Source organism: Emydura macquarii, unplaced genomic scaffold (assembly GCF_026122565.2).
Source record: "Emydura macquarii macquarii isolate MOO-44397 ecotype Brisbane River unplaced genomic scaffold, CSIRO-AGI_Emac_v2 contig_1253, whole genome shotgun sequence".
NCBI classification, from domain to species: Eukaryota; Metazoa; Chordata; order Testudines; family Chelidae; genus Emydura; species Emydura macquarii.
Genome location: NW_027131390.1, coordinates 27,911,031 through 27,937,166, shown reverse-complemented (window position 1 = coordinate 27,937,166; position 26,136 = coordinate 27,911,031). Strand labels below are relative to the sequence as shown.

Here is a 26,136-nt window from a genome sequence, read left to right as displayed (position 1 = left end):
GTGAATTTAAATAAAGATTTCCTTCTTTTTCCTAATTTTAGACTGGAGCAATATCCATCTCGTCAGCTCCTGCTGTAGCCTGTTGGGTCTCTCCTGAAAAGTCACCCACATGTATGAGTTCAACCAAAACTCCAGATCTAAACATAGCATCCACACTTTTGAAATACAAGCTCTGACCTGAATTTCTCAATTTGTTGGTTTAGTCCATCTTTGTAATGGACTAAGCCAAGACTCTGGATCTATATTCAGTCAGACCTTGGCATGCTGGGAATCTGAAGATTCAAAACTTCTATCTCCTCTCTATTTTAGAAAGTATCTGGGATGGCAGGTATTGGGTCATTTCCCACTGTGCAGTTCTCATCCTACAACCTGTAGGATATATTAATCAAATTACTTGTGCATAGGCAACATGTATAATAGGCTTAGGGAGCCTAGGCCTCCACAAAAAGCCGCTGCTGGAAGCTCCGCCTCCCCACCGTGCCCTGACCACGCTCCACCCCGGCCCCAAGACTCCTCACCTGCTCGCTGCCTCTCCCCTCAAGAGGCATGAACAGCAGGCAAAAAGGTGTGAGTGACAGGCAGGGAAGAGGGCCGAGCAGGGATGGATCATGAGTGGGGCCTCGGGGAAAGGAGAGGAGCAGGGAGTGGGGTCCTGGCCTAAGCCCCAGTGTCTCCCAAAAGGCAGGAGTCATGTGCTGCCCATGTAATTGTGTAAGTAAGTATTACTCCCATCAGCAAGCTCTACAGGAGCACACCCTCCCAACTCACGTGTACATGTACACTCAAAAGAAATGGAAAGACTCAGCATATTGCCCTGGAAGTAATTGTTAGTAATCAGCAGTCTAGCAAAGTGCCTCCCCCTACAAAACCCTTTAAATTCTAAGGTTCAAGTGTCCAGTTTTACTTTCTTTTAAAAGGCTTCTTCACTGGCTTGTAGACATTTAAATGGTCTCTTGTTGCCTTTTTTTAAATTCATAGGTAATAAAATTGACTCCATCTTTGCAATAAAAAATGCTTTGATTAAAAACCACAAAAAAATTACATAAGATTAATATGGAATCGCACTGGCTCTATGTCTGCTTATTTTGTAATCAAATAGATTATAATCTAAACCCTAGTAATTGATGATAAAGCTAAACATATGCACACAAAAAAACTATAATTCAGCAATTCCCTACATGGATTTGTATCGCCCACCCACAGTTTCCAAGCCATGGGCAGTTAGATTTATCATCTTTTTATCAAATAAACAAATTCATTAGATTTAATTTTTTGATCTTCCTTTGCTTTTGATGGAGAAACTTCTGTTCATGCAGGAAAATAGACTTAGCTCTCAAACAGTTGCATTTGTAGTGTCTTCCTTAACCTCTCCTCTTTAGAAGAAACAAACTTCAGAATTAGGATCTTCTTCTTCCACTCTTACACTGAGTAGCACATACACAAGGAGGCCCATTGACTTCAGTGTGTGACATCAATGATACTACTTAATTAAATAACTAAAACTTCTCATAACTGAGCATTGCAGAACTGGCTGATTTAGTAACATTGGCTCAGACAAATGAATCTTAGATTATAAAACTGCTAGCACAATTGTCTGTTTCTGTTAGTTAACCCTAGTTCCTCTGATTCAAACACAGCTGAGGTGCATTGAGTGAGGCTGAGGGTTAAGGTGTAAGAGACTAATTAGCCATGCAGTGGTTTTTACCATAGTTTTTAAGTGACATTTACTTTATTGGATAAATGCCTTTTCTGAGATCTCGATTAGAGTCAATCACATTTAATTGTTCACAAAAAGGCCCTCTACATGTCAATTACCCAGAACATTAATGATGCCATTTATTTAAAGAGTTATCAGAGTCAGAAATCCAAGCTGTACAAAAACAGCTTCAGATTTGAGTAACACTTTGTATTTTAAATTCAATTTAGTTGTCAAGAAAAGTGGCAGATTAACAGTGTAAGATTAGGAAAGTCTCTCTCTACCCATAGAATGCATACAGAATGACCAAAGACAGGGCAAGTGTTCACATACTACCACCTCTATGAGGGAAAAGGTCAGTTTAGTTGTTGATCCCTGGCCATGGCTAACAAGAATGCCAGTTGTGGTGATTTCTTGCAGAGGTGGACCCCTATCCATCAAGAACTGGCCTGAGGCCACCCACTGGCCATCAAAGACCTAATGCATTTTAACAACTTGCAATCACTATTGGACTACATTAAAATGGCAAATGAAAAATGAAATGCCATATATGCTGTGATGCTAGGCCCGAAAAAGCCAAGCAACTTTACGAATTGCATGGCCTAAATCTGACCTTTAAAGATATATTATAGGAAAACACAATGGTAGTGAGAGTCATTCCTCATAAGTAGACTACAGCTTTGATATGCAAGTGTATTGTTGGTAGTTATTTAATGTTGTTTTACATATCTCTTTTTAGAGGTTAGCAGTGTAGATAAATTTCTTTCCGGTCTATCACTGTTCTATTGATTAAGAGTTCAAAAGGAACATATGAACATTTAGATGGAACTTTGAGTGTAACATTACTATTGTTTGTGTTACTTTTTGAAGTTTAAATAGTAAATACCTGTAAATAGATGTAAATGGCCAGTACCCTTGTGCTAATGTAACTAGTTACTGATGTGCACAGGACATAGGAGATGATACTTCAGAGCCACAAGCAATCATCTATTAATTGCTCAAGGAGGTACCTGCTGTCAAAAAGATATTGGTCAGCCTGCATAGATCTATAAAAGACTCTAGTGGACTGATTCTTTTATCTCACATCTGTCCAAGCTTGTCAGGGAAAGTTTTGATTGCAGGACTGAGATCCCAGCACCAGCCTGGAATCACCCTGATAAATCTCATGGGAGAATTTGAACAAAATCTGCACATGGACCATTTAGTCTTCATTTCTCAGGACAGGATTTCTAACAAAGAAGCTCTAAACAAGGACTGATGTCCTCCAAGCTGTTTGGGTAATTTCAGAGATTTTGCAATTTTAGAACTTTGCAATTCAGTTATTATCCCTACTTTGAAACTGACCTAAGACCTTTATTTTCATCTATGTATGTATAATGACCTTTTAACCATTACTCTTTCCTTTTTTAAAATAAATGTTAGTTTAGTTAATAAGCATTGGCTTTAAGCGTGTATTTGGGTAAGATCTGAACTATTCATTGATCTGTTTGGTAATGTGTCTGATCCTTTGGGATTGGTAGAACCTTTTTACATATGACAGATAAAGATTTTCAGTAATCCCCATCATATTTGACTTGGCTGTCTGGGTGCTAGCCAAAGGGCTGGATAGTTTTAAGGGAACTATGTTTTATCTACTGAATGACTAGTGAGGTCATCGGAACCTGTTTGTTGCTGACATGATATATTTTATGAAAGAAAAACCACCAGTATTTAGGGCTTTGCCTGCCCCATTCTTTGCAGTTAGCCCTATTTAAGCTATCTCAGCATGGCTCCCCTGGAGGCCAACATCACATCTGCCATGATCACATCATCAGCCATTCAGTTCAGCTGATTCAAATTTTTCAAAATGTTTTAAAACTGTGAGTTGAAGTCAGCATTTCAGTCTTTGTTTCCTACCTTTCACATGGCTCACCCTGGTTTCTTATGTATGTTATAGCTACCACTGGATACTTTATACATATCTCATTTCACAGCAAAAAGATTATAAGTCTCAGAAGAAAAAGGCTCTTTGTGGTCTCTGTTTTATTTATTACACCTGCTTTGTCCTTCAGGATCGAATCCCACAATCAGTCCTTGACATTTGGAAATTTTGCTGTGTTTATTGCCAGCATCAGATGCAGTGCCAAGAAAATTGGACTTGCCATGGAAAGGGATTAACTCTGATGTTGTTCATTTCTCTAAAATACCCCTGTAACATCTCCAGACAATGCATTCTTCATTGCTCATTCTCAGTTTCTATTCCAGGCAATGTCATGAGACAACAACTCTCCTTGGTCAGAATCCTACCCTTCCTGCAGGCTTTCTTAATTGAACTGATTTTATCCTATATTTTAATCCTGCCATAGAGTCCTATAACTGGTTTATATATGTTTATTTTGGGCCATATATTTTTCCTTTAGCGTGATACAGATTCTGCTGGAGCACATACTGAAGGAAGTAATATTTTTCCTCTAGTCTTGTATTCTTCTTCATCATTCACACTGTGTGACATCAATTGCTTTTAGTATGCCTGATTTTGGTGAACAGATATGTTTGATTTGTTAGTTTGCATTGCCTGATGTTAGCTTGGAATTTGGGGGTTGTATGGGGCTGAAAAGTCCAGAATAACCTGCATTAAGCAATGCAGAAACTGGGAAACTCGCAGGCTTTTTATGAAAGAGCAGTGAGTTTCCTCACTCTCACACTTTATCAGCCATCTTGACTGCCACTGCATGCCTTAATGGATTCTCAGCTTCTTTAGGGAGGTAAAGGGAACCACACGGCTTACTGGGACTCTGCACATCCAGCTTCACTGAGGGTCCCAACCAATAGGCCTGCTGTCTGACCTGGGTCCATTACAAGGGTCATCTAGAAATCTGAGGAAGCTCAGACCTCACAGAATTTAACTGTCATATCAGAACTAGAAACTTGGTGTGTCAATATGAAAATTCTGTACTGCGCTTATATTTCAGTTGCTGCTGATACTGGTTTTACTGTGTGTTGTTTTGATCTTGACATCATCAATACCTACAGTTCATTGGGGTACAACAAAGTCTTGAAATCTCCAGGGGAAAACCAAGAATACACTTGATTCCCAAGGAAACCTGCCATACCATCATTGTTTATAGCAAAAGTTCTGTGATCATGAAAACCATGTGAAGTCCAAGTGCTGCTCCTGCAAATTCTGGGAGTACTTCAGAGTTTGTACTCTGCGTATTTATGGTGGAGTTTGCTGTATCTTCTGCTTTCTTTGAATGCATAGTTGAAGCTAATACATGGTAGTGTGTCCCAGGCAGCTTCTTTGCTTTTTTAAATCCTTCATTTTTCAGTTTCTCTTTATCCTGTGCCCTGTGGCATTAGTGAACAACGATGTTAAGTTAAACGTTGAAATGGTAGCTTGTTATATAGTATTAGATTTCCTATCAATACTAAACATCTGTTCTCTAAGATTCCCTTGTTGATGTCTTCCTCTTAACCACAGTCATCTAACCCAGCTTAGAGCAGGTCTCCCCTATCACAGCAATTAAAACACTGGAGACCCCCAATGCCTTGTCTATACTAGTGGAACTGCACTGGTGATACTAATAGCAGGAAATTTGAAGAGAAACAGTGTACTGTAGGCAAGCCCATTGTCTGCAATAGCTTTCTCAGTAGTCCACTCAGCAGTAGGAGATTGGTGTAAACAAGTCTCAGACTCACAGTTGAAATAGTAATGAAAACAGTTTTATTGTCAACACTGTCACTTTTAAACTTTTTTCAGTACCACTATTCTTGCAGCAAATGATATTCAGTAAACAATTTCCTAAGGTAGACAATGTTCGGGTATCTATCTCTGCTCCAGCTGCCCAGATTATCTGCCATGCTTTTTTCCTCATTGGGAGGAGAAATGACAAGGATAGCATTTGTATTTGTTAGTTCTAATCTCCAGTCCTCCCTGCATACAGTCATAGTAATGAGGCAAGTTGTGTGTGTGCATGTGAACATGGTCCTGTCTCTTGTGGTTTGGAGGAACCATTTGAAGAACATCCAAACTGCACATTCCAGGGGTGGCCAAACTTACTGACCCCCTGAGGCTACCCCTCCCCACTGGGCAGAATCCTCAAGCCCCACCACTCTGCCACAGGGCAGAAGCTCTGAGCTCCCCACCCCAGCCTGGTAGGCAGAAAATGGAGGGGCATAAGGGGCTCTGCGAGTCGCACTTTAATTATAAAAGAGCCATATGCGGCTCACGAGCCATGGTTTGGTCACCCCTGGCATATTGGATGTCCTTGTGGTAGTATCAAGAAGACAGTACTATGTAGATACAGCCCCAGAGTTCTGCTTCCACAAGAATGTAGATGAGATGTGATTTGGTTCCATGCAACAGTGTGACATGCAGACGAATGCCAGGAATAAAACTAATGCCACCAGTAAAGCTTTGTTTTTAGGAAAATGGGTTTTCTTCTTCCCCAGGTGATAGGGACAAAACAGGGAGACTGTGGAGAAAGGAAATGCATAAAAACAGCAGGAATACTGAAAGAGGATTGCTTTCTTGGTCATTCCTCTTTTTGAATGCATATAGGTATTTCATAAGTGAAGCCCTATAGAACTGCCTATTTTTTTTTTCACCCAAAGATTGTCAGTGCAAGTTCCTTCTTTTGTTTCCTTTTTTGCTTCAAGGCCCCTTCTCTTGGTGAATAATGATCCTGACATTTTTCACCATGCTTTTTTCTGAACCTCACACTTGCTTACAACACATTCCATGCCAATATCCTTCTTGGTTAGGCTAAAAACACCGTGAACTGTATGAAGATTTCTAGAGGCACTAGCACATCTTAATGTGTCATCCTAGAGTACCACTGATGGAGAAAAAGCAAGAAATCACAGAACTTTTCTCAAGGCTGAATCTGCCTTCAGAATTATGTGACTCCAAAGAAAGATGTGGCTCTAAGGCTTTAGATTCTGGAGGAAATTTCAAAGTCAAAGAGTCTCAGTGTGCTAAAGAATTACTTGCACTTTCTCTCATTGTAAAGGGAAGAAAATCCTTAAATGGCACAGCCCTGAGAGGATGTTTCTTACTTTCATTTTGCATTATTGACATTTATATTCACATCAGAACTTACTTAAATATACACTTAAAAGGAGAAAGGATCTTTCCTTGTGTTTTTGAGACCATAGAGAGTTAGAATTCTGGTCATCCATCAGATATTAACTCTAATCAACTGAACTTAAAAAATACACAGCTTAGGAAGATGGAAATCACCGATCTTAATGAGCCATATTCTTCATTGAGTAATTCATATTAATTGGTGAAGTTAAAGTAACGATGATTTGCTTCAAAGCCTTAGTTCATGACTGTTGACACGTGTCAAAAAGGAGTATATACACTCATATATAAAAGGACCCTCTATTGTAAAGGCAAAATACACTTTTTGCATGTTTCAACTTTGAATAAAAAGAAAACAGCAAGTTAAGCCTATACTTTTTTGTGTGTGTATGGAAATTAATAATATAAAAATAGACAATGAAAAGTACAAAAGGTAAATGCCTTACAGCTTTTATATTTTTCCAGATACTGCATGTTTCTTGGGAACTCTGTTAGAATTATGGAATTACACGATTTTGCAACTTGTCAAAGCTGCCAGACCAGACAAGACAAACCAGACAATACTACGTAGACATAACAAAACACAAATGCAGATCATATCTGCATGAATATTAACAGTTTTTAGGGCTGTGTCAAAACCTTTGCAAGAGATTAAGATAATAAGAGAACAGATCACAAGGATGCACAGGTTTCACTGAGTTGCTGTGGCTTAAAGTTATTTGTGGCCTAAAACAAAAAGGGAGACCAATATGCTGCCCTTCCTACCTGCTTTATAAAATTATAGCTCTCTGAGTCTGTTTAAGAACCATAGCATTTCCTTTTTTATACACACACAAATCATAATTCACCAAAGGCAGTCTTGCATAAAGTGACAGCTGTTTATTTAAATTATACTAGCCTCAGTGTACTACAATCTCTCTCTGACAGACATATGTTCAGTTAGTGCATTAGAAATAGATGCACATATTGTTTGCCATAATGTAATGACTAGGGACTGGACAGTACCAGTTGATCAGACAGTTGTACTATGTTTGGGACATATTTAAGAAGCATTATATTTTTATTTTCTATTTTAATCAAATCAGTAGCACATACGTTTCAATAAACATTTTGACTATGTTTTTGTAACAAGATATGAATAAATGATTACGTTAATACTAAGCAAACGTCAAAAAAGTAAACGGCTAGTCTCAGGTTTACTAGTAAGTCAATAACTGGTATGAGTTTATTAAAAACATGATTTACTGGTAACTTTCATATCAGTTTGTATTGATGCATGCGGATTATGATAGTTGCCCATATTAGAAAGTTTAATATGGGAGTTAAAGGTGAAATAAAATCTCCATCATTTAAAATAGGTTTTATTGCCTTATATTGTATTTAGGTTATCAAAATTCACCTCCTTATTACACTGTTCAATAATATTTCTTCTTCCTCAGAGGACTGATATCAGGTTCCATTTCTGAAAGCTGGATTTTATTAATTTATCCTTTTGTTGGTATTGCCTGAGCTATAAGGTATTGGTTAGTCCTTTTCCTTTTCTTGTTTGAGCATGAATGTAGTGTTCATGAAGGACATGGGATTGCTTGTCCTAGAGAGTAAATTGCTCTCTTTATCTACAGAACAGAATCACTGTCAGTGATGATGTAATCTTCCCCATATTTGTTGGGAATGTACCTCGCTCCTGACATGAAGTGTAGGGAACTTCACCTTGAGAGGAGAGAAGGTTTTCAAAATATGGAAGCAGCTGGTGCAGATGCAATGGTTGGCCAGCCACTCCTCAGGTTGGCCTTGCCAGCTAAGTTCTGCTGCTGCTACTGCTGCTTTTAGTCCCTTACCTGCGTATTTTGTTCCTTCTCCTGAACAGACCCTTCCCCATTGTAAGTGCTGTGTGTACACAGTCTCAGGCATTATTGGCCCATTGTTTTATATGGTTTTATTTGGGCTTAGTTCACACTCAGAATGAAACTTGGGATTTGTGTGTAAACCCATACAGGTCAAGCTTGAGGGGTAATGCTTTTGTGAAGCCTTGTGAAATAAACATTTCTGCTTATCTCCCTGGCTACCTCTTTTAGATGCATACATTATGGCCAGCAATCATTTTATATCTGCTATTTTATCCATTGTGTCTATAAAAACTTAATTTGATGACAGTTCATAGGTGTACATCACACGTGTAGGTGAGAAAAGAATTATGGTGAAATTGGTACCCATCCCAAAATGCACCTCTTGCATCAGTTATGCTGCACTTATTACAAGTGGCTTTAGAGATATGTAGTCAGATGACCATGTGCTCTGACAAAATCATAAGAAGGGAAATGTTATCAATGGACGCTGAGATGGGATGGCATGGGTGGTAAAGCATGCTCTTAAGCAGTGACAGTAAAGGAATATGAAATAAATTGGGAACTTCTTTTTAGTAGTTGTTAGTAAGTTTTGTTTTTTTTCTTTTTAGATTCCAATGTGCAGCCTCCCTAGCTGCACACAATTACCTTTCAGCTTACCTTTGTCTGCAGGAAGTTACATTATCAGCAGAGAATACAGCAGAGATACTCACACAAAATACAGTGAAACCTAATAACCTTTCAATCCATTCAAAGTGCTTGAAGGCAGACTAAACAGTAATAAACAATGAACAAAGACGGTATATTTATATCCAAGAATTTTATAACATTCAGAAAAATAATAATTGTGCTGGGAAAGAGGCGGACTGTGTCTGTGCAAGTGGGCTAGTCAATGAGAGGACTGTCCTGACCTACTTTTTGTATCATATCTAGCCTCTCTCTTTCTTCTTCTGTTCTTTTCCCTTCCCTTCCCTTCCTTTCTTCCTCCCTGGTTATGCACTCAAACACTGAACAATGTTTTACACTTGTGCCATCTCATTACTGACGCTTGCTATACAAAGATGTAAGGAAATCAGAGAGCTTTTGGGGGTTCTTCTCATTCCAAGGCCAATCAGTTATAGCATAGAGTGACTGTAAAGACCAATGTAGAAATCTTCTGTAGAAATGAAGAAAGTTTTAGTCTCCTTGTGATGTTTGATTTTAATATAACCATATATATCATTGTTGCCACCACTCTTATACAGTTGCAACAAAACTTAAGCAAAGTATGTCATGGAAGATGCCAATGGAAAAATTATAATTTGCTGAGTATGTTTATCCTGTTTATATGCATATATAATTTTGTATCTGAAGTTATAGATATTGACTATGTACTGACATCCTGCATATATGCTGCATTCCTGAGTAACACCCACCAGGTAAAATCTACATTGAAGTCAGACAGGTCATTGTGAATGGACTGTGCAAGTTAATGGCCCATTAAAGGACACTTAGCTCTCACAATAGACTATAGAAGAAGCCTCTGCCCACCTGGTGAGCCTTCCTGTGAACATTTTAACCAGAGTATTGACAATGGCGGCTCCTATGACTCATTAAAGCATGCAAGGGCATGTGACTTGCTCATGTGACTCTGAACTACATCTTGTGCCTCAAAATTTCCACAAGCTTATGCTTCCATTCACATGGAAGAAGATATGTAAGGCCCTGGAAACATCTCCATATTGTCTTCATTTCCTGCTTCATTTCTGTGGACTGGATTTCTAACAAAGAAGCTTTAAACAAGGAATGATGACCCCCAAGATGTATGGATAATTTCCAGTTATTTTGCAAATTGGCAGTTTGTTCCCTCACTGCTTCAAACCTGATCCAAGAACTTTGCAATGATTGTATGTATATAATTCTTTGGCCATTTTAACTCTCTCTCTTTTCTTTTTCCCTATAAATAAACCTTTAGATAATAGATACTAAAGGACTGGCAGCAGTGTGATCATTGGGTAAGCTCTGAGTGATATATTGGCCTGGCTGTGTGGCTGATCTCTTGGGATCAGAAGAAGCCTTTGGCTGATAAAATTAGTTGTAAATAACCGCTCATCATAAAGTCTAGCGTCTGGTAGTGAAACAAGGGCTGGAATCCCTAAGGAGTATGCATTTCTGACTTCTGGTTAACCAGTGTGCTGAGACAGCAGTTTGCTGGCTCGGTATATCTTGGTAAGAATAACCACCAATTTGGGGGGGGGGGCTGCCCCATTTCTCAGAAGTTTGTCCTGAATCTGGTATCCTGAGCTATGACCCACTGAGCTACGGTGACACTCTTCATGATAGTGTCCTTTATAGTTCATCCAGCAGAATTTAGATAAACCCACCAGCACCTGTTCATCCACCACCTTGGTGAATCCAGCCTGCCAAAGCTTGAAAACATTTTTAATATTTCTAGAAGTGAGGCATTTTTGTCTCATTCTTGGATAAGAGCAAGTGGCCAGGACTTGTCCATCCCAAGTTTCAACTACTTTTGTTCATAGTAGAGCTGGTCAAAAAATTTGGTGGAACAATTTTCTGTCTGAAAATGGAGTTTTGTTGAAAGGAGAACATTTTCACAGCAATGTGTTGATTCTGATTAAATGTTTTATAAGAAAAAGTAAAAAAAAATAATTGTGACTTCCTTGTTTGTTTCGATAAGGTAAAATATTTCATTTTGAATACCATTTTGATTTAATTTTGACATATGTAGCATTTAAGAGTATCTATAGTATAGTCAATACAAACCATAATGTGGGTTGTTTTATGTTTTCCCATGGTGGTTCTGAGTCAAAAAAGTTGGGGGGAGGGGATTTTTTGTTTTGTGGGAAATTTCTAAATTTCAAGCTCTTTATTCCAATTTGGAATGAAAACAAATTTTGAAAGGGTAGAATTTTCCATGGAATAGAAAGTCTTTTTTCTGACCGGCTGTAATTCATTAAATTAAGTTAAGTTCACTGAGGTTCTGGAAAACTCTTCCCAGTGCCTAGGATATCAGTTGAGAGTGAGTTGCCTGAGGCCTATTTTCACATAAGCTGAACATGATGCTGGTTCGTTGGAGGAAGGATGTAAAGGGTATGGTGTTTCCAGTTGTGATTGAGGCCTATTTCCACCTGTTATCAATGAACTATGCAATCCCAAGAACTTTTCAGCATTGCTTAGAGTTCCTGGAATCTGAGGTGGTGTCCTTGGCCAAAAATCTTCTTCTAAGCATACACTGCAAGCTAGGAGCGTGATTCCTTTGCTAGTGTATGCATACTCACGCCAACTCTCATAGAGCTAGCTTAAATATAAATAGCAATGTATCCATGATAGTATGGATAGTGGCAGTGGAGGCATGGATGAACCAGGCTGTGTACATACTCCCCGGTTTCAGGCAGATTTGTGCTTTGTATGGCTCAGCAGAGCTTCCACTGCCACTACCTATGTTACTATAGCTACACTGCTATCTATACGATGATAACTGGTGGGAGTATGTGTACACAGTCCAGAGAATCACCCTTTTAGCTAATACTGTAGACGTAGCCCAAGTCTTGAGATGATTTTCATCATTTCTCTCAAGATACGGATTTTGCCGGAGGTATCAAGGCCTCCTTGACCTCCAGAGTGTTTTGTCATAAAGCCTGCTGAATGGGGCTGCCTTTCTGAAAACTGCTCAGAAGCTATAGCTGGTGTAGAAGGGGCAGACCACTTTCCTAGGGTAGTAACTCGTGACACCAGTGTTCCATAATCTGCACTGGTTCTCTCCTTATTTTCAGGTTCAGTTCAATCCTTAATACTGAACTTGTAAGCCCAATGTGGTTTGGGTTAATTGTGTGAGAGACTATCCTTTCCCTGGCACATCAGCTGAGATTGTGAAGGGTCAGACAGCAGTATGATTTAGCAGTCTATCCAGCGAATTTCCAACAATTAACTGAGTTCTTGTGACATGCTAAGCACACACTAGTAGAAGTCCTATTTGTGAATATTGGAGACCTGTGCCTTTTTTAATGCATTTTATTACAATGTTACAATAATCAATTTAATGATTTTATTTTAATGTAATTCTGCTTGAGACCAAGAAAAAGACCATGACCTTAGATATTCTATTTTGAATTTCACTAGGCTGTGTGTGAAGTATTCATTATACTTTATTTTAAAATTAGGGTCATGTTTTCAGCCTAGTCCTAACCAACTTCTAATTCTTTATTTTTTGTGCCTGCAGTTGTAAAACGATTTTTAAGAGATTACTGTTTGTACATTGGAGTTATTTACAGATATAATTTGTCATTCATAATTTTCAATCCCAAAGAGATAGTAATGCATCTATAGAGCACAAATTGTACCTGCAAATTGTGAATGTAAAAGTGGAGGCTGCTGTTTCTAAATCTTTTTCTATGTTCACAACAAAGCACCAGGAAAATTTTCCAAAATTTGTTCTGTACCATATGTATATTTTAAGTATAGTTAGGAAGTCTACAGAGAGATCTAAGCCTACATAAGAAAAATGATGCTTTGGATAAGCAGCAGCAGGGAAACAGGGTATGCACTGCTGTATGGAGACACTGCAATCCTTCAGGCTATATCTTCACCATAAATTTAACCCAAACTCTAATTTGAATGTTGCCCCATTCTCCCTCCTGTCCATAAACAAAATCCCCTCACTTGTGTGGTGGTGCTTTCTACCTGGGCTAGTTGGCACAGCTGTAGACTAAAGCCCTAGTACTGCTTTCTCTTGGGTTAGTAACCCATCCACTTTGCAGTGCAGACCCAAGCTAAACCACTCAAATACTGATAATCCTCCAATCCCTTCCCACAATTCTCCCTCTGCTCCCGCTCCCCCGTATGCTCAGAATGTCGAACACATTCCCTCACATTTCACTGGGAAAGGACCATAGACCTGCAGCACAAAGAGCCATGGGATAGGCTCCCAGAAGCCCCAGCAACACACATGGAGGGGAGTGTAGCGCCAGTGAGGACACAGTAACTGGGGCATCTTTTTGCAATATGATTGCTCACATCTGGGTAAGGCTAACCCAGGACCAATTATCTGAGTTAACTCTGCAGCAAAGACATACCCTTAGTTAACTCGGAAATGGCACAGATTACAATTTATCTTATTTCTCCCTTCCATCCTTCCCCCTACAGAAAAAAAAATTGAGGCTAATCTAGGTAGTAAGCACATAGACTCATAGACTCTAAGATCAGAAGGGACCAATATGATCATCTAGTCTGATCTCCTGCACAATGCATGTCTACTTCTAAGTTGATACAATAGGTTACAGGCAAGTGGAGAGTTCCAAAGTTCTCAGCAGTTCCCATTGTTAGATGCCGTAATGGGAGCTTTTGGGTGTTGAGCTCCTTTAAAAATCTGGGACAAAGAGAACAGTGTACACTTGAGACATTTATAATAACATCTAGACAGCAGTGATATTCTTGGGATAAACTGAAGAGTCATGTGGCAAATTGCATGTATCATGCACCTTTGACTATCTCTTCTACATTGTGCCATCTTATCCATCTCCCATAGGATGACTTCTAACAATCCAAACCCCTCCACAGCAATTTATCATGTGTGTATGTGTAATATGGAAATATGGTGCTGTACTAAGTAATGAATGACTGCAACCAATATGAGATGAGTTCTTATAGAAATTAATAATTTTTTGCTGTAATGTGTTCATATGTGAATAATAGCAATACATTTATATATAAATGTCTACTAAAGTGATGAATGCTGTAGAAAGGCCTCTAAATAAATAAAATGCCACCAAGGGTCAAGATATGTTGCAGGTGGATTTTCCAGTTTAACAGGACAAATTTGATGCCAAGAGTCAATAGCCTGAATAGTACATGTGAGCAGTATGTTGCAGGAAGATAGCAAGCCATGTATGTTTTAAGAATGTGGAATGCTGGGAAAGAGAGATTAGGAGTATCTGTAGTACAGGCAATGATTCTGAAACTCACATTGAGAAGACATTAAACAGTTTGTTTAAAACTGCCCAGTCTTATTCCTTTGGACCCACTGCCAAAACTCTTAGTGAGTTCAGTGGGAGCAGATTCAGGCTCAAAGTGATTATCCGAACGGTCTGTAATTCTGGCCAATCAAATATATTTTCATTTCTGATTCAGAGCTTGCCACGTCCTTCAGTATCACAGGTACTGTATTGCCTTATAAATGTATTTTCTCTCCCATTGGATATTCAGTGCAATAACGTTAATCATGATGAACCAGTGTGGTATTAATGGGAATGTAATATATATTTTCATAGGAACTCTGATAAGTGAACCATTATTATAAAGTTTTTACCACCTTTTATTCTAATGAGTTTAATGAAGTACTTAAGTAATTTTTATCACTACTTTGTTTGACATTTAGTTTCAATGTTTAAGTGTTTTGTTGTATATGTTGTCAAGATATGGATAAATTAACGCTGCCCAAGTTTGAAGACATCACCCAAGAATTCATCCAGTTAGACTGCGTGACTGATTAAACATTTCTTACTACTTCCATTTTGGTAGGGTTTATACTTCAGCATGGGAAGAGCAGAATCAATACATGACACTTTCAAAAAGGTTCTACTATTTAAGCCCTAATCCTGCAAAAAATTGTGCATGTGCTTACCTTTATGAACTTTTTGCAAGAATTACTTTTGCTGGAGATTAGACTGTGTGTCAACTCCCTGCCACATCAGACTGTCTTCCTCACCAGCAAACTCCTAAAGTCTCTTCTGGCTCAGACCTCGCTAACAGGTAACAACCAGTGATCTTCAGCCCCCAAGGTCCTCAGAGACATTTCTCTTCAATGCACAGCCCCTATCTCTGCATTCATAAAGGATACTAAAAACACTACTCTGTTAAAGTCAGTACATCATAGCTTATTCATTTAGATGGGGAAAATACACCCTTCCCTTCAAATGCAACACTGAAGTGGTTTATTGTAAAAGTAAAATTAGTTTATTAACAAAAGAGGATGGATTAAGTGAAAGCGATAAAGGCAGAGATGGTTGCAAGCAAATAAAAGTAAAAACACTTCTTTAAAAGTATAAAACTAATCTAGTATGATACAGTCTTGGTTCACAATGGTTTCTTTTATCCATAGACTCCTTTCCAGATTTTTACTGGCCAGCTAGGCCAGGCCCCATAATAGAGATCAATCACTTGGTTTCCTTGTCTCTTAAGGTGAAGGATAAAGATGGAGTCTCTTTCTGTTCCTTATATCCCCAAAGGGATGTCTTAGTCTTGCAAGTCAGGGAGGCCTCCTGTGGATTCAGTATCTAGTGTCTCTCTGGAGTGGAGGAGCCATGTTTATTTTTTATCTTTCGAGTTCAGGAATAGCATAACCTCTCTCTCCCTCACCCCATGCCCCTGGTTTAGCTTGATAGCATGGTTTACTGCTAATATATAAATTGAGGTAAACCGTGATTCCTTTGTCTAGGATGGACCTGTTTATAACCTTTACCTAGGCTAGGCCGTCTTCTCTTAAATGTGTTCTAGTAACACGATACAGAGGGAATTCATAACATCACATATAAGGTTAACATATGCATTTTATAATGATATTAATAGCCAGTACATTATTAGTTTTCATATGATACCTCACCAGGCATATTTTGTACAATGTTACTGCAGTAATGTGTAGGATATTAATACAAGGGTGCCTTGTGTAACAGTGGTCCAGGGCAAAAAAAATCTGATTTTTTTTTTTCAAATAACAAAAACACAAACAAAAGGAACATGTGTGTGCCCTATGTTTAGCAGCTTGGACACCAAGGAGATATGCACTAAGAAAATATTCTAAAATAAAATCTCTGAACTACAAGGATTGGTTAGGCTGTGATTGTTTGAACTTATTGACAAAGGGGAGCAGAAAGGGTGCTGTGGAGGGTGAAGAAGTCCAGTGAGTGTCCACTCCCTTAGACAGGGCCCTGGTGAGGTGCTAGCCAGGTTATACCCTCCTGCAGTGACATGGGAAAACTGCTGTTAGATATCATCTCCAGCTCTTGTGAATCACTGCTCCATCTCCCTCTTTGGGTTCCCATTCCAGGGAAAGGAGATGAAAAGTCTGCCAGATCTTCTCCAGTGATTAATAATTATTATTTATATAGTGTAAAAATGTGCACTTCACCTTGCCATGTGAAAAGAGGAGAAGGCCTCATTCATGGAAAATGGGAGATGAGAGAATAGAGAGAAGAGATGGGCGGGGAGAAAAAAGGAGAAAGGTAAAAGTATATCAGGAGATAGAAGTGGGAAGGGGCAAAGTTTAGTAAATTTAAGGAAAAGGGGAGGAGGGAAGAATGGGAATTTGAGATTTCTTATTCACCCAATAATACCTTGCTCTTGTGTACCACTTTTCATCAGCAGATTTCAAAGTGTTTCACAAAGGAAGTCAGTATCTTATCCTCATTTTATAAATGGGGAAACTGAGGCACTGAGACACATGACTTGCCCAAGGTCAATCGCCAGGTTGGTGGTAGAGCTGGGAATAGAAGTTAGGGCTCCTGATTCTCAATGCAGTGCTCTATCTACTAGGCAACACTGCAGTAGGAAGATGTGATGCCATACAACACTAGTTGCTTCTATCACATGGTGCCCTGTAAAGCTATGAATCAGGAGTAGCCCAGGCTCTGTCTATGTGGTTCAAAATGACTTTCAAAAGCTTCTGTGTTTTCTAAGGGGTTCAGAAGATTGTTCCACTGAGAGCAATCCTTCCATATGTTAAAAAAGGGCCCAACTTTCAATAGTAGGGGAGATAAGCTCTGTAACATATTTTTCTTTCTCTGATCTCTTTTTCCCTTGACTTGATTTGCTCAGTCCATTCAGTTGTGGTATCTTGTTTCAGATAATCCCATTTCAAATTCTCAGCAGCAGAATTTCATTCATTTCAAAGTACACATTTCAAATATTTAAAGAGAGTTAACAAAATCAGAGGAACCTAAAATCAACTTGGAGGCCTAATGGTTGTTCACTGCATTTCCAAGTAGAAGAGAACCAGCCTTGTTTTCAGTTTGCAGCCCACTTGCCCCAGCCTGTAATCAGAGAATGCAATATTGTGAGGGTAGAATACTCATCCCCTGTACCTTATTGCTCAGCACTGAGATAACTAATGAGCAGTACTGGTTACGGAGGATTCTCTTCATCTGGAAGAATACTCATTACAAACTGGGGAATGAAGAACAAAGGGTTAGAGGGAAAACATAGGATCTATGTAGAAAATTACTTTAAAAAACCCAAAATTTGCAATGAGGAAAAATAACTTCAATTCTAAAAACTTGTATAATGAGCAAACTTCATTTTAAGATCAAAGAGCTCTCTGAGCTCAAAAATTCACAGGCAGCATTTTTCAATGTGTCAACTTTACAAAAGCAGCTGAGCCAGAGCCGTAGACTTGTGGGGTTTTATACTAGCCATTCAGTTCAGCCCATCACAGAAGTGAAGGCCAGCTGCAAAACCAAAATGTTTCCACATCAGAGAGGGAAGAGATTTAAGAATCCTTTTGTTTCTTTCTTTTTTTCATTTACCACAATTTTTGCACTTCAGCTTGGATTGGGGTTTTCCACCACAGAACATTATGAAAGTAAGTGTTGTTCCTTGATATAAATGGTAACACCAGCTTCTAATCTTGGAGGTTGGGAGTTAAGAGGTATGTTTTGCAAGTAGATGCAGTGATGACAACAGGTTGTTCTTGTCTTACCAGTAACAGACAGCATATTCTTCAAAATGAATTTGTTTGTTTAATAAGCTTTCCCAGGCAGCTGAGCTTTGAGGAAGAGAGTGCATTTTTTAATTTGTTAAACTAACTCCATCCTAGACAGATAGAGTTTGCTGCAGATCACCTTATTAGCCTGTCAGGAAGTAGAGAGATACAAACCTGACTCGAGGTGGTAGAACAACATAGTGGAAGTGATGTAAAGGCTTTTTTAAAGATGTTAGTATTAAATTTTATTTCTGGTGCATAAGGGTATTGGTTTAGCCAAATGTTTGCAATATGAGTATGAGGAAGTTGATATTCTTCAAAAGATCAGGTGTGTGTTTGCTCATTACTAATCCCAAGAGAGAAATCACATACAACATTTTGGAAGATGTATAGAATCCATGAGAATTCAGTACAATCCCAGAAAATTACGTGAAGGTGGTGGGATGAAAATGCTCATTTAAAGCTTTTGAATAATAAAATCTGCAGGATTAGGTAAATCATAAGTCATAAATCTTTTTTATGGATCTCACAAGAAATCCCTTCCTGCAACAAGGAGCACCAAAAGTTTCTTGCTAAACAATCTTGTGCTGGTGCAACACTCTAGAGGTGTCAGCATTCACTGTCAAATCTGGAATTCAAGGTTCTCTATCAAGTTGGAAGATATACATCTGAGGACACATGCATAATCTGATTCTTGAAACATTGTTCTCCCTTTTCCATAGAACACCTCAATGCGTGATCCTCTAGTAAAAATATCCGTTTGTTGGCTTTTTTGTTCATTCTCTGTTGTATAAAGTCAATACTACTCTCTAAGGAATGGAAGACTGGTTATTTTTAGGCTGAGTATTGCAGTGAATGATTTGGGTGACTTTTGAATAAAATTCAACAAGTCAGTAGCAGTCAGGGCTTGGTAAATGTCTTGATTTCCAGTTTTCTATTGAAACAGAGCTCATTCCAAAGAACTGAGACTTTACTCTGCTCTTTCCTGCTTGTGACCTAACATTTGTCCAAGTATGTACCCTGGAGTCAAGAAAAAGTCCAGCCATCATGGACTGTTTAAAAAGAAAAATAAAGAAATGGGCGGTGGAACAAGGAGCTTTGTCTAATAATATCAGAGTTCAGCAGTTTCAATTTAATTTATAGCTTTCAATAAAAAATCTTTGTTTTTATTTTAGTTTTCTGAATTGTGGAATGAAAGTTGTGTATTTCTGTCATTTTCCTTGATTTGTTATTCTTGCTTTTCATTCAGTTCTCTTTAATCTTATTGATTCCTATATTAGGAGTTTGAGACCTTTTCTCACCTCTTCCTTATGGCCTCTGCAATCTGATTTCCAAAAATCGATATACTGTAAATAAAGAGATGTTACTACTCTGTGCTTGCCAAACTTAAAAAAAAAAAAACAAATAAAAAAACCTACACAGAATGTTAAAACTTACAGAAGAATATTACAAGGACATCCAAATGTGTACTTTTTCAGCACATCAGAATAGGGCTCGGATAACAAATTATGTATAATATAGGAAAAACTTTGACAGGACCATTTTCCATTGGAAAATGCAGTTTTACTGAAATTTAAATGCTTCACAAAATTGTGTTGTTTTTGCTGAAATTTCATTTTGGAAAAAAAAAGATTTTGACCGTGTCAGAACATCCCAATTCATATGCAAAGAAGTATTTCAATTTTTCATTTTGAAACTCCTTTGTTTCAAGTTTTTTATTGTATATTATAATTTTTAAATTAGAATTGAAGCATATTGAATGATTTTTTTTAGAGAATTTTGCATTTTCCAGGATTTGGAACAAATTGTTTGAATTGGAACAAAAACAATTTGCAAATCTCAAAAACGTTCATGCAAGAGAATTTCTGTCCTCTGCTCCATTGTAGTATATACAGCATTTGTCATTCCTTTTTCAGATAGTGTATATTTTGTTGAAGGCTCTGAACTTTGTTTTTTCATATTTACAATGTCTCCGACCACCATATGCCAGATGCTCAATGTTAAATTAACAGTCTAAATAGTAAATTTTTACAGTAAGAATGAGCTGTCAAAAACAAACAAAACACAAGAAACCCTCCAGAAAATACTGTTTCACTCACACTATCTATAGAAAGATAGCATTTTACTATAGCTAGAAGTCAGATGATCCTTTGTCGTCTGCAGAGTAAGGGAAGCTCTCCTATTCCATGGAAGAGTGCTTTTTAGTTTAGAATAAAAATCCTATTAATCCAGATTTGTTAAATATATTTATGTCCTAATGTTAAAGGTTTTTAAAAATACAAAAGAAAAAAAGGGGAAACACACTAGACTTAACTCAATTTCGCTGAGCATTCAGGCAAGCCAAATTGCAATATATTTTGATTCATTTCTAATCTTAGATGCTGACAGTATCAGGTAGGGGTAATTACTTGGTTTGGGACAAATGGACTTTGATTACCATTGGTCTTTTTGCTGTCACAGGAAGAGCTATGCACAGGGCTTGATTTACCCATATCTGGATGCTAGGTAACATACACACCTCGGCCCCTACGTTCAAAAATGAATAAAAACAAACATAAAATTAAATGGAAAGAAGAGAAAAATACATTTGCATGATATTTCTTTCCATACATTTCACTGTAGTAAATTTCCATCCCAGCCTGTTCACTTCTTTCTCCAGCAGCAATAATTGCTCTCCTCTCTCCTTGGTAAAGTGAGTCTCAGACCTGTGTGTGACTCTGACCACTCATCCACTGGTGCAGATTTATGTACTAATTGAAAGAAGGTTAATTTCTTGAGTGAGTGGTGTTGTAATCTGGCATATGGGGTCATAACACCACTTGAATTTACCCAGCTGCTCCTGCATATTCGACTGAACCAAATTTGAGTGGTGCTGTGAGTGTGACCCCATTTGCCAAATTTCAGTTTGTGCAGAAATCCTTTTTTTTAAAAAACCCACCACCCTTGCCTTTCAGACTATGGGCCCTAGGCAAGTACCTAGTTTGTTTAACAGTTAATCTATCTCTAGTTCTGCACATCCACATTCTCAAAAAAAAGGGACCTCAGTCATATACTGCATAGTTTAGTTAGTGTTCTTACTCTAGTGCAGAGTTGAATTAATTCCTTCCCATAGTTCTCAAAATTCCTTGAGGAGTTTGAGGAGGGTTCAGCCATTGATTGTTACTCTTCTCAGAATCTTTGTTGTGTATCTAGTTATAATCATCTCACAATAACTGGGTTACTTTAGGTAGTGTTTTATCTCAGAACCCTGTTTAAAACCTCTGTACTCTTCTGGAGACTTAATCTGGTTCTTTAAATCCATTGTTCCATAATGATCCCTTTGAGCCTCTGAACTATTACTTTACATTTTCTCTTCTGGGAAGTTCCCTTTCTAGTGGGTGTAAACTCAGTCAGAGGAACAGTCTACCTAATGGCCTATAATTCCTAGGATCTGAGATGCTTGCAGCTACTTTCTGGAACAAACACTATTTGTTTTCTGGTTCATGAGCAAAGAAGTTCAAACTTCCATTAGAAACATCCCTTGGTTGGATGAAAATATTTCTCCTCTTCATTAGTGACAGCTAAGGAGGACCATACAGAGGGCATGGCCATGAATTGCGGGTGGGGGAAAGGAAGGGTTAAAAGGTTTTGTGTCAGCTTTTAAAGCCTAAATTACACTTTGGTGGTGGGAGAAGAAAGGGAAGGAGGTATAAATGCACCAGCAAACCTGAATTTTGGTATGTACAAATGCAAGTGCTTGAATACACAAATAGATATGCTGCAAATGTTTTGTTAGGTCTCATTGAAAATGTGGGCCTTAAAAGTGGAGACTTTTTGGGAAGATTGGACCAATTATATGTCATTTTTATAAAAACAACGTGTAACATTTTTCTTATCCTACGGTGTTGCTTCCAGAAGTTTTATAAGACAATATTTAGTAGGCAGTCTAACTAAGCTTTATGCTCCAAACTTAAACTTGTAGAAGGGAGGCAGGCCTGAATTTTACAGGCTCTGGCAAGACCTTTTCACTTGCTGAATGCCGGGGGATACAAGCAACATACAGAGAGCTGTAGTTCCAGGAAATAGGTTTGCCTCTTCCAACTGCTCCTAACTTCAAACCACAAAATCTGTCGAAATATATGGCTGCAAGTCTGAGGCTGTATGGCACCTGTTACAACTTTTTTTTTTTTTTTTTTTTTTTTTTTTTTAATAATTGTATTGGACTTACAAGTTTTGTTTTAAAAGAACCTGCTATAAATGAATTGCAACTTCCGACGGTCCTGAAGGTGGCAAAGGAAGTTTAAAATGGTAAGAGGAGTTATTTTATTTCTGAAGCCACTTATGAATGAAATCTGGGGACAGGCATCTTCTGGTTTCTTTTGGTTCTGAGTTCACTCCCTCAACAGTCTTAGTCATTGATCTCTCCTTGGCTTAAAGAAAGTAGCCTTAGAGAAGGATATTGTGGCCAGTAATTTATATGTGCAGCCAAATGTAAGGTATGAGGGGATGATGTTGTAGATGTGTGTGCTGGTTGGGGAGTTAAGGGCAGATCTTAAGATTTAATTAAAGTGTTTTGCTTTTGTCACTTTCTATCAAAGCCTTTATCTTTATTTAGTACTTTGTGATTTAATACTGTACATACAGTATTTGTGAAATCTCAAGGCAGCCACAGCATTGCTGAGGGAAGTGTTGTCCTAGCCCTTAGGCTACATATCTGGTGAATGTTTTTGCTCAAGTAATCATTCAAGCTGCTTTGCTGAATGGGAGTATTTAAAAATAACTATAAACAGGCTTCAGAGGTAAATGCAATTAGCAAAACCAATCCTGTTGTCTTCTAGTGGGACAAAAGTGAGAGTGAGGTGGCTGTGGGAACAGTAAATAATTTCAAGTAATTTTATGGAGTGTTTAAGGTATTTCTAACAGGATGGTTTGCTCTTGGGCTGGAAAGCCTGGGGCTAACCAAGCCCTGATTACAAGATGAGCCCCACCTGAGGGGAATGAGGTACTTCAAATTTAGAAGGCAGCAGGAAGGGGGAGGGGAAGTACGTGAGAGAACCTCACAAACCAGGAGATACTCACACCAGAAGGAAGGAGGGCTGAGCTCCAGTCAGAAAGTGCTGGCTGGGACTGGTGGCTTCAGATGGAGCAATCTGACAGAGGAAGAGCTCTGGTTGTGGCTAGAAATAAGTATGAACTCTTGAATTATGATTTGGGACTTTGTTTTGGGCTCATTGAGGGTTGTTTGTATTATTTTATGAATAAGGACTCTGAGGTCTGTGTGAACTTTATTTGATACTACCAGCACAGAAAGTCACTGGTGTGGCTCTCAGCACCCCTATCTGACGTACTTAAAGGGCCCTCAAGAAGGGGGTTAATGGAGGCAGAGTGTCTGTAAAGTAATTGGTGCTCCTGAAAGAGCTCTCAATCAGCAACCACACTGCCACAGTATCATTAGAGTTCACTTGCTAAATATAACAGCAAGTCAACATTAATTTCTTAGGATTTGGAACTAAGGTGATCTGAATGATTTTATACTGCTGTGTTTTGTAGTTTAGTTATTTCCTGTGTTTTTTCTTAACATTTCCAATAATGTTGCATAATATAAGAAAATTGGAACAATAAGCTCCAGTTTAAACCAGTTGCCCATACCATTATCTATGGAGCTACTTACAGCAATCTGTTACTGTGTTGTGCCAAAAATAAATATTTTAAATAAATACCTGCAAAAGGTAGATCAGGATTTTTTTTTTTTTTGTAATAGAAGGAAAGTCCTGTTCAAACTTACCTAATTTTGTCATCGCCTGCTCATATGCCTATGTATAGTCAGACATAATTGCTATAAGATTCACATCTCAGACAAGATTTATATTTTTTGTCACTGACATCCTGAATGACTGATGATAGGGAGCACATGAGAAGCGGGTGTGAATTATTTAGGCTTAATTTTGGCTTTATGTTTCAGATTTAATGATTCTTCTAACACTTGGTACTACATTGAGGAGTACTGTCATAGTGATGCTCTGAGCTGTTCAAAATTCATTGACCAATTTTTTTTCTTATTGGAAAATGTAGTTTAAGGGAAATCAAGTTTTTCCATTGGGGAAAATACTGATTTCAAGAAAACTTTTTTTTTTTTTTTTTTCCCGGTTTGGAAAAAAGTGAAAACATCAAACCCAGGATTGTTTCAAATTAACGTTTGGAAATTAGAAAAAAAAGTTGTCTTTTGCTTTACTTAGTCCATCATTTACCAGTTAGAAAAAGTAAAATAAAGTGAGAGTGGATTTTGCTGCATCTTTTACCTGAAAAACTCTTTCCCCCTGCCCCCTTCAAATGAAAGGAAAGCGGTGGATTGTCCTCTTTGCCAAAGGAAGTTTTCTCCTTAAAGTGAATCCAGGTACAATCTGAAATACTGTTAGCCACACATCTACACACATCGTGCTCCTCTTAGCTGATTCAAGTCTAGTAGTACCCATATTGATAACTAAGATGGGGTAACCTTTCTTCACCGTTATTTTGCTCTGACCAGCGGTGTAGAAGCTTTTTATGTTGCCCTGGCTCAGCAAGTGGGGAACCACTTACAAGGGAGCTCCTTACACAGTCTGAGTGCTGAGCAAATAGTGGACCAAAAGATGCTGGGTTCTTCCATTGCTGGGATGAGAGGGTCGATGTTCCTGTACACACTACATGGTAGAGAGAGCCAGGATGGCCTGAAGAAGTAGGGTGAAGAGTTTGATGCCTGAAAAATAAATAGCCTTTTCTGTTTACCCAGTTTAAAAAGCTGGCTGTGCTGCTGGCTTTCTCTTTAACTTGTTCTTAAATTATATAAATTGATCTATATGTGCCAAGCATAGTTATGGGTGAGTAACACTGAACTGGTATTTGCTCTATTGTAATTTTTACATGGGATCAGATGGGCCTGAGAAATGCAGCCTCTCCCCACTCAGTTGTTAGGTGAGGTGTTAACAAGGTAGCTAGGAACATGTAAAAACAGCATTAAAGGCAATGGATTTTTCCACGCCTACTGGAAGGATGTGTGCATTCTTGCTTGGACTAAGACAGACACTGGTTCTTGGGCACCTGGTGGAGGGGACACTCTGAGTGTCGCCTGTAACACAAAAGGGAATTTAGTGGGTGGGGTGGATGGTGGGGGCTGCAGTAAGCAGTCCCAGGCACCCGGCAAATTGGATAATGTGTGTATTTGAGGAAATAGAAAGAAAGGAACTGCCTCTGGCTACAGGTGCTGAGAACTATAGATGAAGTTCTGAAGACAGATTTTCCATGGTGGAGCTTGGCTGCTGTTGCTATCTTGTTTATGGTGGAACAGGAACTCTGCCATTATTGTGAATAAAATAGAACAGGAGGAAATACCCTGAGTCTGTTACAATTGCTTCTCCCCCAGTGAGGCCTCAATCCACTCAAAATGCCAAATCTCTTGGAAGCTGGAACATCTCGTTATTACGTATTTGGTTTATTTAAACACTTTGTGGCTGATTGGCTCTGACTGGGAGACCTTCCTCTGTTTCCTGACAATGGGAAACTCTTGGAAAGTGTCTGAATAACACAGTGATCATATTGCAAAAGTGGCATGAGAAGGTTCCTCTCTGTGGTAGTTCAACAAATGTGTTGAAAACCTTAAGAGCAGCACAGGAAAGGAGAGGGTTTTCCTCTGAATTTCTTCTGGTCCTGGACGATAGTGATTAAAAAGAAATAAATGCAATGATTTAGAAATTAAGATAATTTCCTATCTGTTTTTTATAAAATAATGAAAACATACCGGTAATGCTTTTGATCCAATTGCCATCAAATCTGATGTTTGGGGTTGCTGTTGTGTTTTTTTTTTTTTTTTTTTTTTAAATCTCAG

At 38.4% G+C, this 26,136-nt stretch overlaps 1 long non-coding RNA gene across 2 annotated transcripts in view; it reads left to right on the top strand.

The window, feature by feature from the left end:
* The window catches only part of LOC137153989 (uncharacterized), a 449,601-nt gene that overhangs the window by 115,985 nt on the left and 307,480 nt on the right, over positions 1 to 26,136 (top strand). Inside the window, exon 1 of one of the 2 annotated variants that reach the window (XR_010919999.1) lies at positions 23,334 to 23,462. The exons of the other annotated variant lie outside the window; for it this stretch is intronic. This is a non-coding gene — a long non-coding RNA (uncharacterized lncRNA). Of the gene's footprint in view, positions 1 to 23,333; positions 23,463 to 26,136 lie in introns of those variants that run through there. 2 annotated transcript variants of the gene reach the window in all.